The sequence below is a fragment of the Puma concolor genome, chromosome A2 (assembly GCF_028749965.1).
Source record: "Puma concolor isolate L17-30 chromosome A2, mPumCon1.1.hap2, whole genome shotgun sequence".
Classification (NCBI taxonomy): Eukaryota; Metazoa; Chordata; class Mammalia; order Carnivora; family Felidae; genus Puma; species Puma concolor.
Genome location: NC_141668.1, coordinates 51576700 through 51591178, shown reverse-complemented (window position 1 = coordinate 51591178; position 14479 = coordinate 51576700). Strand labels below are relative to the sequence as shown.

Sequence of the window (14479 nt, the reverse complement as noted above, 5' to 3'; positions counted from 1 at the left end):
AATGTGCTCTGGAGTCCGGCTACGTGGGCTCAAACCCCTGTCCTCCACTGACCAGCTGGGTGACGTTGAGCAAGTTAATGGAATCTCTCCGTGCCTCAGTTTCCTCATCTGTAAAATGGGATTAATAACGAAGCCTATCTCATGGGGTTATTTCAAGGATTAATTAAGAGAACCTATGTCTGATATTTAGGTAACACTGAAGAACCGTTAGCATGAATATTAGTACACGTGAGAGTGGCGGGACATTCTGGGAGTGTGAATGGGGCGTGGTTGGGGGGGGTGAATTAGAGCAGATGCAAAGAGAGCACAGGGAGAATTTAAAGAGAGAAAAGATGATGGCTCCTAAGGTCATGAACAGACAAATCAGATTGCTAACCAAAAACAAACAAACAAACAAAAAGACTCCAAACAAAACAAAAACAAAACAAAGTATCTCGATGCAACGCCTAACAGGAAAAATGTTTCAGGCATGGGAGAAGTGGATTTAGGAGAAGCCGTATTTGACTTTTGGCCTCTGGGAGACTGTCACCAGGATGAGGAGGTGGCCCGAGCCTGGCAACATCCAGAGCCTTGAGGAGAGGCAGGACCAAGTGTTTCCTGGTCCAGGGAAGGTGGCTGAGGAGTGAGTGAAGTCAAAGGTGAAGGCAAAATTTTGAGGAAGGCATGGGAGAGAAGAAGGGAAAATGGTTGCAGAGGTGCTAAGCAAAGAGCGAATGGTGAGAGCACTTTGGGAGAGGACATCAACAGAGAAAGGGAGAAGGCGTTGAGATGAAGCCAGCGTTGCTGGGAAGGGCAGGTGGCTTGCCTTAGAAGACACAGCACCTTGGCTTGAAGTCCGTGGACAAGTCGCCTGGCCTCGTCAATAAAGTGGGGATCACAGAGCTATCCTCAACACCTCACAGGATTGTTGCTGTGTAGGATAAATACACGTATACGAAAATTTTTTGTTGATGCCACGGAATCTCTCCATTAATAAGATTTGCACTTGACAAATGTCCGTTTTCCCTTGTAAAATGTCAGAGATGCTTAGGCAAAACCCCAAGGTTATTTAGTCATCAGATAATACACCAATGACAGAAATTAATTTTACAGGTACTATGAAAACCCCCGCTTTGTTGGTCACGACACGCAGCAATGCAGCGAACAGGGGTGAGTCCGTGGAAAACCGTGATGACTGCGGGCAGTGATAGCGGTTGAGTCGTGAAGCTTCCTCCACACGTGTCCGTAATTAGCTTATGTCACCACAGGGGCTGTGAACAGAAGCCCCTATACATCACACGGGCCATGAGATAACAAGGTCAATGGTGGGCACTTCATTCCCCCAGTGTAAAAGGGAGGAGTGCATGGCAAATCGGTTTGTGAATGTACTCAATACCGTCTCCATACAGTATGGTTTTCACTGAGAATGGGTCTGCTCAGAGGCTGGCTCGCTGTGGCTGTGCCTTGCTGGCTGTGACCCAAGAGCTGGGATCAGGGAGTCTTTCCAATGCCTCCTCCAAGATGGTGGAAGGGATGGCTTTGTGGGGGCATTGAGGTTGCAAAGGAACACGGAGAACGTGTCCTATTCTCTGACCTTGGGCTGAAATCCATGATAACTTGTCTCCAAGAAGAATTTCGGTCTCTAAGAGGGTTTGGCTTAGCCTCCTTTCACATTTACAGTAAAGATCCGGGATGAACTCAAAAGGCTCACACAGCTGGGAATTACACAGAGACCAGAAAGGTATGGATCACGCAGGGGAGGCCTCCCTGCCTCACTCTGTAGATCTGGTGCTGGGCCGCTGTCCTTCTCCTTGGCTTGCTGTGGGCTGCTTTGCGAGGCTCAGCAACAGGCGGGCCACCGCCATCCCCGTGGTGCTGGAAGTACTCCTCAATGTTAAAATCAGGCGAGGGCATAACAAAATATGGCATGTATACACAAGGAATACCATTCAGGCTTAAAAAGGAAAAAACATTCTGACACGTCCCACACCACAGACGGACCTGAATACATTATATACTACGTGAAATGAACCTGACACACAAGAACATATACTGTATAACTCTACTTATGTAAGGTGCCTCAAGCAGTCACATTCGTAGTGACGGGAAGTAGGGCAGAAGTTGCAAGGGGCCTGGGGAGGGGTGATAAAGAGCTGATGATCAATGGGTAGAGTTTCTGTTTGGGGAGATGAAAAATTTCTGGAGACGGTGGTGGTTGCACAACACTATGAATGGACTTCGTGCTGCTGAATTGTACACGTAGAAACGGCTAAAATGACAAAATTTATGTTATGTATATTTACCCGCAATTTTTTAAAGTGTGGTTTCAAAACTAAAAACAAACAAACAAACAAACAAACAAACAAACAAAAAAACCCAGGGGCACCTGGCTCAGTCGGTTAAGTGTCCGACTTCAACTCAGGTCACGATCTCTCAGTCTCTGAGTTCGAGCCCCGCGTCAGGCTCTGGGCTGATGGCTCAGACCCTGGAGCCTGCTTCCGATTCTGTGTCTCCCTCTCTCTCTGCCCCTCCCCTGTCCATGCTCTGTCTCTCTCTGTCTCAAAAATACATAAACGTTAAAACAAAACAAAACAAACAAAAAAAAACCCCAAACAATAAAAATTAGAGGGGCCTCCACATGTCATAAGGAACTCGCTCTGATAAACCCAACGCATAGACATTGTCAATGTGTTGTTCCATGACGCTTCAATTTACATCTCCTCTCCGATATATGAGATTTTTCACAATTCCCGAATATACGAGAAGGTTGGGACAAGTCAAGAATAAACATTTTTGGATGGGTTGTGCTTTTGCATTTGGACACATAAAAGGACATTCTGCAGAGGTTGGTCGGCTCTTCCAATATTTTAAGCAATTTACAGGTAGTGTTAAGTACTTGGTTAAAATCCTTCTAATGTGTGCGATAATCATTTTAGCTGTTAGAGCATAATGTGAGTTCAGACATACAGTTATACTAAAATCTTTCCCACTCGCCTACCTCTTGCACAGATTACGGAGGGAATGTGTTATAGACAATAAAATCTAAGGGGAAAAAATTGCCATCCTGTTTCACCTCTGCCGTTAAACCCAGCGATGGCGGCCATTGCCGTGTAAAAGGAAAACCAACAAGTTTACAGTTCCTCATTTCCCATGGTAAACAGATTGCTTATTTTAATTTTGAAAATAAAGCGACGGAGGCTATGTAGGTCTGTAAATAAGAGTGTGCATCTCAATTTTCTGCAAATGCTTAAGTGGTTTACATCTGTTTCCTCCCAGTTGTATTTCTCAAACATGAATTTCCATTTTAAAAAGAGTCGTAAAATCACTACTGTTTCTCTGTGGATCTATTAGCAATAAAATAGCCTACAGAGGTTTGCACAGCCATGGAAAATGTACAGTGATAATAGGTTGTCCTGCTGTTACATGGCTTATGCAAACTTTACATTTATCACGGCAGAACCATCTATCCGCGGGGTTGTAGCACAGCAAACAACGGAATAAAAAAGACCAGGAGAAGGAAGATGAGACGGAAATCTCTATGTACACATCATTAATCAGACAAGATGAATTCTCAAACTTGGAAGCGTGTTTCCTCAAAGCCAACTGCGAGAAGGAGCAGGAGGGAGAGAATGTGTCGGGAATGTGTCACAATCTGCAATGGACAATCTTCTGTAAAAATTATCTGCAACAATAGAAGCATTAGCTTCTCTCGTTGGCATGCTGTGTAGTTCACGTCTCTTGTACTTTTTTTTTTTTTTTTTTTTAAGAGCAAAGCCAGATCATCTGTTGAAAACTTTTAGTACAGGGGCGCCTGGGTGGCTCAGTCGGTTGAGCATCTGACTTCAGCTCAGGTCATGATCTTGCGGTTCGTGAGTTCGAGCCCTGCGTCAGGCTCTGTGCTGACATCTCAGAGCCCGGAGCCTGCTTCGGATTCTCTGTCTCCCTCTCTCTCTGCCCCTCCCCCGCTCATGCTCTGTCTCTCTCTCTCTCTCTCTCTGTCAAAAATAAATAAAACATTTTTTAAAAAATTTAAAAAAAAAAGAAAACTTTTAGTACAGCAGACAATGCAATTATTCTTTCACTATTTTGAGGAAAAGGCCTCAAAATAACCCATTGCTTTCTCACACACCAGTTCTCCCTAACCCTCCTCCACCTTCCCTGCCCTGTCTAGAAAGCAGATGGGCGACACAGGGCACCTTATTCGGCCTCTGAAATTCTGTCTCGTAAGTGAGACTGAGACATTCAGACCCCTCTGATCCCACTTTGTAGCCCAGTGAAATGCTACCACATACCAAGAAGGTGTTTGTTTTTCTAAACCTAAATTAATTCACTAAGGTCTGGCATGATGGCAGGAAGCAGGTTTCAAAATGGCTCCATCCTAAACAGGACACACGCATTCGTGAGGTGTGCCCCGTGCCTCATCTGGAAGCCCCCGGGTGTTTCTCAATCTTCTGAGTTGCCCTGTTTCCCTGAAATAGAAAAGAAATCAATAAAATGTGCCGATGGAGTTTAGCCTGCTTGGCATCTCAAAGCCTGTTCTGTTCGGTGGGGTCTTTTTTCCTTTTTTAAAAGGGTTTGTTTTCTTCTATTAATGTGATAGAGGCATTCGAGACATATTCTTGAGCCTTTCAGGGGGAAGATGGAAAGGACACCTTTCAATTAACCTTTTGGTGAGTGACCACTTACCATACTCATTGCCAGAAGTCCCACCGTGCAGGAAACGACCAGGGTGGGGATGGGTGGAAGGAACCCCCGTAAGAGAGGGAAGTGAGAGGTGGGGGGCACAGCTCGTATGCCCAACAGCCCAATAGTTGCTGCCACTCCTGTGCTATGCTTCTTTTATTCAGGGGGAAGCCTGTTCTTTTTAATCAATTCATATCCATCAATGCCTGGAAGGAGGGGGGTGGGCTTTTAGGTAGATGTCCCGAAATCATCAGGTCATTTCAAACAACTGAGTGGGAAAAAAGCCAACTACCAGCGTCAACCCATCCGTAAATCAGGCAACTAGTTATTGAGACACGATCATTTTTTACCTTGGTTCGACAGCATCTACACATCACCTAAGTGTACCATTGTGTGTCCGTGGGGGTGGGTATTTATTTGCAATCTAGATCTGATGTTCTTATACTGAGTTGCGCCATGATCTCCCAGGAAGCGGTGAAGCAGCCTCTGACTACTGAAGCTGAACTTCAGGAGTCTGAATCTGAACTTGAATTGCACTGCTCTCTAGTCGATCCTCACTTTGTACTGTCAGTCATCTTTCCCTGGAGGCTTTGTCTTACCTCCTCTATCGTTAGTTCTCTGTGGGCAGAAGTCTGATACTTCTCATAATAGAGTCCCCTAGGCCTGGCAAAGCTTGTATGGTGACTGTATAACCACAGAGGTTGTCCCTGCCCTGTGTGGTGTAGACGAAGCAGAGATGCAGTGTGAAGTCTCAATAAAGACCACCCGCCCACATCCGCTCCTGATACCTTGGAGAGGAATTGGATGCACAGTGGTCAGCAGTGGTTTCCGGAATAGTCTCCAGATTTGGTGGGGAGCTGGAGGTGGGCCATATTGGCTACTGTTCCATAAACAGAGACCCAGAGTTCATTAACAACACCACCACGTCTCAACGACTGTTTTTAGGTTGAATTGAGACCCAGAATTCCTTGGCAATTCTGGGAGGCATCCATTAGACCCCTTTGGGTGGTTCCACAGTGGCTGCCAGTGTCCATTTCTCCTGGATCTCTTTGGTGACCCCTCCTGGGAAATCCTGGGAAAACAGTGCTTCAGATAATGTCCTGGGTCCTGCAGATCATTGACAACTGGATCAAGGCCGGATAATAGCAGCAGTGCCAGTAGTAACAGGAATTGCTGTAGCTATTTGGAGCCTTCTATGGGCCAGGTGGCACGAACTAAGACCCAGACAGACTCACTGGCTTGTCCAAGGCACCAGTCCTAAGTTTCGGAATTGGGGATACAATTCCATGCCTTCAGGCCCTGGGCCATGCTTCTTCTCCAGTCCTAGCGTCTTCATGGTGTCCTATGTTTGCTGAGTGCAAAGGAATCGTTTTTTGCTTCCAGCCATAAGAGTGAAGAGCCCATGCACGGGGCGCTCCTGTCGGGCTCCTCCTGAGTACTTTTCACTCTGGTTCTCACATCCCCACGCCTCTCCTCCTTCCGCACTTCCCCATCCCACTATACATCTTTTACACAGCAGGACAGGGTAATTCGCTGCATGCTAGGCAGTAACTACATAGTAATAACAATAATTCTTGGTACTTAGAGCTCCTCATCCGAGGATGTCACCCAAGCTTAAAGAAATTTAAATATATCTGCTCACAGCCGCGTGGTGGGGGTGGTCTGGGTCTCGTTTGCAGGCCTGGCGACGTGCACACATAGAAGAAGAAGGAAACACCCGGTCCTTCCTAATGAAGCCTTCCTTACAGACGCGGGGCCAAAAAAGGGAACCAGAGAGGGGATGGGCCAGACAAACCATCAGGGCCTCTTGTTTCTCTGAAGTTCCCTTGCCTTTGGAGCTTGGCAAGTTCACCAGACTCTGGTTTTGAGGCATCCTGTTCACCTGCTGAGAAAGGGCTGTTCACCTGCTGAGCCTTTATCATGAAATTAGCCACCAGTGTGAGTATTCTTCCAGAAATTGTCCCCAAGGCAAGCACCACTGGGCTATGGCTGGGTCTGATGACTGTTCCCTGTTCTTATCTACCTGCAGTCCCCTTTCCATCTGCCCCCCGGGGGGGCGGTGTCTTATTCCTGTTCTGAGGGCAAATTCACCCACTGGCTTCCCTGGCAATATCCGAGCCCAAGGCCTGGGGCAGCCTTCCCCCCAAGAGCAGCCTGAGAGGCGGTGGGGGCCGGGGGGGGTCTCTTAGCTAAGAGTCAAAGGTCCCAGAACCTCATTTCCTACTCCCACCTTCTAGCTGCCCCTTCCTTGGCGGAGTTGAGCCTCTGGGCTTGCTTCTCACCTACCTGGCCCTGTAGGTCGTACCACTCTGCTTGTTTAATCTAAAGTCTGCCCCTTTTAGGGGCGCCTGGATGGCTCAGTCGGTTAAGCGCCTGACTTCAGCTCAGGTCATGATCTCACGGTTTGTGGGTTCAATCCCCATGTCGGACTCTGTGCTGACAGCTCAGAGCCTGGAGCCTGCTTCGGATTCTGCGTCTCCCTCTCTCGCTGCCCCTCCCCCCGCCCCGAAAAATAAATAAACACTAAAATAAATACATAAATACATAAAGTCTGCCCCTTTTGACCACACTGATCTGTCAGCACCTGCACCCCGATATGACACAGGGGAGAGGTGGATCTTTGGAAATTAAGTTCACCAGCTGGGGAAACACTCTTGTATCTTGGATGAAAAGGGTCTGGTTTTCAGACATGCTGCAGGAGAGGATCATCTTGGAGCACAGAGCACATGTCTGCTTCCCTGACCACACCAACACAGTCGAAGGATGTCCCCCTTCCATGCAAATGACCGTTGTGGACGCGGAAAGATTTGTGGAGGAGTAGCTGGCATGGACAGGCATTGTCCTCACTCTCAAGGAGCACGTCGTCAGAGAGGGAAGACACGACACCAGCACGCACAGATACAATGACATCTCGATTTTCGGGTATGCTCCAAATCTTGATTCCAGGCATGTACCAAGCTCTGAGACCAAAAGGTGGTTCTCCCCTCAGACTCAGTCACGGTGAGAAATCCAGAAGAAAGAGGAGCAATTTAGTCCAGGTAGATGAGAAGCATTTCCACAGTAAAATCATTGGAGCTTTTCCTTCTGACTCAAAGCAAATCCATTTGTCAAATACACCATAAATATACATTTGCACTATTTATTACCTCTGCCTATAAAAGAAAATTGTATTAGGTGATTGTGCTGAAAATGTGTCAAAAATATAATTTGCATCTCTTTTATGTGGGTGTTTTTGTGTGTCTTTGCTATATTTCAATTTGCTAATATACATATATATCTCTGTAGAGACATATATAAATGCTGTTTAGTTCTTCTGATCTTTGTTTTTATTTTCTTGGTATAAAAATTTCAATATAATTTGTGATTCTAAAAATATTGCTTTCGAAAAATACGGTATGGAGTCTTCATTCCCTTAATTCCCATAATCCACTGCAATAAAACATTTACTAAAAGTATATTAAAGAGAATGTCCTGAAGGATTTGCTTCTCTTTGACAAACTGTCACTGGAGGATTGGGCAGAGTGCTTTCTGTGTTGTCCTGAATTTCCTAGAAGCTATCTCCCTTCAGTTAGGCAGATTCCCCCAAGCTTTCCCTTCACCCCCTAGATGGGTAGACTCATCTCCCCTCTTAGCAACTCTACAAACCACAGGGAACTGGGGTTTCAGCTATTAGAAGCTCAGGCTTTACTCTGCAGGTGTCATGCATTTGGAAAGGACGTATGTTCGTCTGCATTGTTTTTATTCACAGCCTCTGAAAGCGTCTTCACGGTTTCAGAAAAGACTTCTGCAATTACGTCTCCTGCTGGTTCCCCTCAACCATCCTGGGAAGCAGGTCAACACCCTCTTATGTTAGGGAACAAGGGATAAAGCCCAAGGGGAGATGATGTTGCTTTAGGGTCACACAGAAAATCATTAAAAGATTAATACTCGGGTCTCCCAAGTCTCAAATGTTCTGCTTTGCTGTTAAAAATGTCACCTTAGCTTCTTTTCCTCATCTACAAGCCACATCCACATCATTTCTCCAGAACGAGACAACAGCTAGGGCCAAGAGAGGCCACTGTCCCTTCTGTCCTGTTCTGAACTCTGGAAAGAGATCCTCTGCCAGATTGCCCCTGGCAACTTGGCCTCACAGAGTGGCTAGGCAGACAGAGGCTGCTAAGGACTGAACCACGTTGTCACTGTCTCCCACCCCCACCCCGCATCTCGTTTATATGTTGAAGTCTTAACCCCCAATGTGACAGTATCCGGAGATAGGGCTTTTAGGAGGTAATTAAGGTTAATTGGGGTCATAAAGATGGGGTATCATCTGATAGGACTGGTGGTCTTAAGAGGAGAGAGAGACATATCTTTCTCTATGTGCACACACTGAGGCAAGGCCATGTGAGGACACAGTGAGAAGGTAAGCCGGGAAGAGAGCTCTCACCCGTAACCGACCCTGCCAGAACTTGACCTAGGACTTCCAGCCCCCAGAACTATGAGAAATAAATGTCTGCTGCTTAAGCCATCCTGTGTATGATATTTTGTCATGGCAACCCAATCAGACTAAGACAGAGACCCTAAGGCTTGATTTTCAATTCATCTCTTGGGGTCTATGTGGCATAGGCAGGGCCTAGAGGCTGCTCAGAGTCTGGCTGGACCCAAAGTTTGCCAGAGAGGGTCCCCGGGGATGAGGTCACCCTATAGCAAGGGCTACAGAACGGATCCCTGAGTCAGAGCTGGGGGCTGCTGCAGAGCCCCGACCCAGCAGAAGCACACGACTGGGAAAGTCACCAACCAGACTTTAGCCACCACCGTCTACGGAACAAGCAGGTCCCAGGTGAACACGTGAGGCTGAAGATCTCATGCCCAAGAATCTCTAATCTGCGCCCTGCTCGGTGTGACCTTGTTTTCTCCGCATATTCTAACACCCCCAGAGGGAAAGAAGGTGGTGTAGGAGGGGGGTTGATCTCTGAAAGATAAAATATTTTTAGCAAAAAGAGTCTTGACATCCCCTAAAAGGACCGTTACGTCAGCTGGACTGTATGTAAACAGGACTGGGCAGTTCGTTTATTTTCCCCTCCTACTGCTGGGGACTCAGGAGGGAGGCCAGTTTAGTCACAGGCAAATAAAGGTATAACCTAAGTTGTCATTGAACTTGAATTTGTGCCCCACTCCAGAGGAAACTGGAGAGTGTGCCTCTTCCCTGGGAGAGGTGGGGCTGGGGACGAGGCCAACTTCTGTCATGTTCCATGAAAGTGAGCATCTTGGGAGTTTGCACAAATGAGGCCTGCCCCGTCCCACCCTTTATTCTGACTCCCACGCGCTTACGATACGTAGGCTGTGCTGTGCTGTGGATACGTTAGACGAGATTTGCAGTAATTCTCATATATTTGTGTCTTCCCAGCTACGTTGTAAATTCTCCTGAGCAGAGACACAAAAGGGTGCCAAGCGCAGGCTTTCCAATAAATATCGACCAACTAAGCAGCGATGTCGCTGCCCCTCCCCGATGGGACCTGAGTGTGTCTGGAGATTTTGCAGCCTGTTTCACACTCCGAGCTGAGGACTCCTGGGCTGGGCACCAGTCCCGACGTTAGCTATGGGACCGTCAGCTTCCATTTTAGGACCCCAGAGCCCATGTCTGTAAAACAGCATGGGTTGAGCTAGGTCCCCATCAAGATTCCCTCGGAGGTCTCAGCTGTATGAGAGCGTGAGATCTCTTATTTCATCTTTTCTTGTCTTTCCAGCCAAAGGGCCATCTTTATGTAGCTTATTTAGTGTCACTCCAACTCTGCAAAGAAGGTGCTATTATTGCTGTCACCATTTTGCTGACGAAGAAACTGAGACACAGGGTACAGCCTGCCCAAGGAAACAGGGCTAGCAAGGATCAGAACCGGATCAAATGCAGACAGAGGGTCCTACCTGAGCCACCACACGGTGCTGCCTCCAGCACTGGGAATTATTAGCCAGTAGGTTGGCTTTGGACCAGACAGGAACACATACTTCCTGAGTTTAGAAGCCTCCAAAGAAGCTCCTGCAGCCAAGACCCACTGTCACTCCTGCAGCCAAGACCCACTGTCACTCCTGCATGCTTTTTCCCTCCGCCCCCAAAGACTATTTTCTAACCTTGTCATTTCACAAGCATTGATTGAATGCCTGCCACGTGCCGGGCTGTCTTGGGACTTGGACGGGGATCTGGAGTGAGGGCCATTAAAGGGGCAAGATCAGGGGACACTGTCTGCAGATGGTCAGTTTCTAAGACGTTTTTAAGGACTCATATTCAAATGTATCGTGCTCATTCCAGGACACCTAATTCTATCATCTCATAGAATGCTGGAGGAATTATGGGGCGCCTGGGTGGCTCAGTCGGTTGAGCGTCCAACTTTGGCTCAGGTCACGATCTCGCCGTCTGTGAGTTCGAGCCCCGCGTCGGGCTCCGTGCCGACAGCTCAGAGCCTGGAGCCTGTTTCGGATTCTGTGTCTCCCTCTCTCTCTGTCCCTCCCCCGCTCATGCTCTGTATCTCTCTCTCTGTCAAAAATAAATAAACATTAAAAAAAATTAAAAAAAAAAAAAAGAATGCTGGAGGAATTCTCCATGGGGCTATTGGTTGAGTGAGCCCCCACAGAGCCCTAAGTGGGCCCATCTTACCCTGTGATTTATGATCTTTCTAATCTTTAACTGGTTTATTTGGCTTTTGTAAGGAGATGGTAGAAGAGAAGTGGGAATACCTTATCCTATGGATGGATTTGCTTGTAATTCACTTTAATTCCCTGCCATGAGAAAACTGTGCATTTCTTTTGAGCACCACGACTTTTTTTTAAAGTTTATTTATTTATTTTGAGAGAGAGAAAGTGTGTGTGTGTGTGTGAGTCGAGCAGGGACAGAGAGAGAGGGAAGAGAGAATCCCACGCAGGATACGCACTGTCAGCAGAGCCCGATGTGGGGCTCAAACCCACGAACTGGGAGATCATGACCTGAGCCAAGAATAAGACTCTTAACCGACCGACCGAGCCACCTAGGCGCCCAGAGCACCGTGATTTCTTTCCACAAAACAATCATTCCTCAAATAGCTGATAGCACGAACTGGAACGAACGAACTGGAGGCAATGTCCTTTGCTGAGTTAACAACAATAATGTAGTTACTTTCTGAATAATTCCACGAGGGGCTTGCTTTCCATCCCGAAGAACGTTTCAGCAATGTGACCCTCCCCAGTGGACAGCTACCACCCTGCCAAACAAGGGAGGACGGCTGGCTATCCTGCTTCTCAGACAGAATCCAGACTGCTCTGGGCCCTTTAGGGGACCAAGGAGCTGCCCAGGTAACTGCACGATGCTTGTGGGCGGCATAGGGGCTTGAGACCCTGCTGAGGTTACTGTGGTCAGGGTGGAGCATAAACCCTTCTTCCCCAGGTGGACCCCACCTCCCCCTCAGGCTATGTGTGTTTGCTGGGCCAGTGGCCACTAGTCCTGTAAATGCCAAGGGCAGAGGATGTGCTGGGGTGAAGAATGCATTCTCAGCTGCTTCCTACACCCAGGGCAGAAGGAAGAGCTCAGAGGGACGTTGCAAAAGGAGCGAGGCTGGGAGGCTCTGGCAGGCTGGGAACTGGACGCTGGAGAGCTCAGCACCTGTCCCCATGAAGGGCACTGGTGTGCACTGAGCGCACTTGAAGAGGACTGGCCCAAACTCCAGGAGGGTGTGGCCTCTCCTCCTTTACAGCCTCTCTGGTGAGTGGGTAGGAAGAGAGAGCCCCCACAGGGAACTCAAGTTTACCCAGAGCAGTGTGGTCCAGCTAGACCATCTTAGGCCCCCCAGGTGAGAAACAATGGGTGGGGGTGGGGGTGGGGGTGAGGGAAACGATCTGCAGCAAGAGGGGTTTGTGCCCACCAGGCCTCCAACCATAGCCAGAAGACAGTGCTGGCTGGGACAGGGAGGTGGTCGGCTCTCTTCTGAGGTTCCTTGGCAGAGCTCCAGTGGGAATGTCAGTCTGGAAGACATCTCTGCACTGTGTGACTTCCTTAAAGCTGGCTGAGGTGGTGGCCAGGAGCCAGCAGCCGACCCACCCCCTCTCTGGAAGGAGGCCATTTTGTCTGCCTGGTGCTATATCAGCCAGGCCACCCTCTGAGCCTGTGGCACTGAAGAAGGTTCCAGAGAACTTGCCTTCAGGTAATAGTTGACTCTCCAGCCAACATGCACTCTATGTGTCTCTAGGAGAAGCAGAAATGCTTCAGTCATCCACAAAACCGTGTCTTTTCCTTTTAGAATACAGCTGCATAGAGAGAGAGAGGGAGGGGGGGAAAAAAGACAAGACACCAAGTACAGAATAATGTCAAAGTAAGCGAGGCTCCCCCTCCATTTTTCATATTGTTTCCTATTTTCAATAGCTACTGGGTGCCAGAGAGGAAAGGAACAACTTTAAAAAACAATTAGTGGGACATGTGGTGTTCATTCTTGGCTGGCACTATGCAGCCTCATCTGCTGGCGAATACTCTGCAGTCTTTCATGAAAAATGTTTTAGAACTAATGAGCTATATTTGCATTCCCCGTAGAATGGATTCGGAATTTTTCATCTACGCCACACCATGAAAAATGGATGTGTTTGGCACAGAAGTCATTTGAACATAAAGCCCGGCCTCAGTGGAAAGACAACCTTCAGAAAAACTTTTCAAGTAACTTAGCTCGTTCGTACTTGCTTCCACTGGGGAAGGTCAGGCTCATGTGAAAGATGGAAATTTCCTGCACAAACCTAGATGCTGATGAGATTTGTTTTTGTAGATAATCTGCAGCAGTGAGATTTTTCATAATGTCACTGCAAAATAAATTAAAATGTTCATCTTCATATGGCTGGTTCCATTGCATTAAAATAAATGTTGCAAGCTCATTTAATTAGTATAGTTAGGAATGTCTCTTCCCTGCTTCACTGACTCTCCAAATCACAAGTTAATTTGTCAAAATCAGACCATTGTTTTTCCTTCATTCTTCATTACTAGAGACAGCCCCATTTAAATAAATGTTTATGCTACAGAGAGCAGAGCAGTGAACAACCCCAAATATTTTCATAAGCCAGTGCTGGAAAAGTTTAAAACACAGAAAGTGAAGATGTGGGTTTTTTTTTTTTTTTCCCCTCCCTTCGTGGTTATTGGATATTTGACTGGCTGAAAAGGTACAAAATTGAGCAGTCTGCTGTAACTGATGATGCCCCGTCCGCCATTGCTCATGTTGGCGGGCTATGTCCTCTTGAAAGTAGTTTTCTTCTATGTTTTCAAAGACAAATGATGACAAAAGATACCATCTCTATAAATTACCCTCATCAAATCATTCTCTTCACGAACCCTTGGTTAATCAATTAGTCGGTGATGGGGGAAGGGTCTGAAATGGGGTTGGGGGGGTCTGGTTTTCACAGCCTTTTGCTCACCATTACTGGCTGTGAGCAACCAGGCGGCCCTGCTGAAAATGCAAGAGACAACCGAACTCCAGGGCTTCCTTCTTTCCTCCTTCACTTCCCAACCCTCCCAAGCCTCCAAGTAAAATCAGAAGTGTCGGTGACCACCGACAAAGCATGAATTCCTGGCAGTGAAAGGGTGTTGGGGTAAATGATGAAGAGCAGGGGGGGAAAGGGCTTCACGTAATTGGCCGAGGTGTTATGTCTGCGGAGATCTTCTGGAAGGCATCCATCAGTAATGAATGAAAGAGCTTATCAGATCCTTATCAGTGCCCCACACCAGCGAGATGTTGCCTTGCTGCACGGGAGGGACCCTCCCGCTGGAACTCACCACAGTGCTCAGCTCTAGATTCAGCCCCAGGCATGGGAAGGTCAGCTTTCTTCCCTGAAGTGTTGTCCT

General features: G+C 47.5%; 1 long non-coding RNA gene across 1 annotated transcript in view; it reads right to left on the bottom strand.

The window, feature by feature from the left end:
• Positions 1–10777: 10777 nt before the first annotated feature.
• LOC147583185 (uncharacterized) overlaps positions 10778–14479 on the bottom strand; it is a 46070-nt gene continuing 42368 nt past the window's right edge. The window contains exon 3 of the long non-coding RNA XR_015242903.1: positions 10778–12906. This is a non-coding gene — a long non-coding RNA (uncharacterized LOC147583185). The remainder of the gene's footprint in view (positions 12907–14479) is intronic.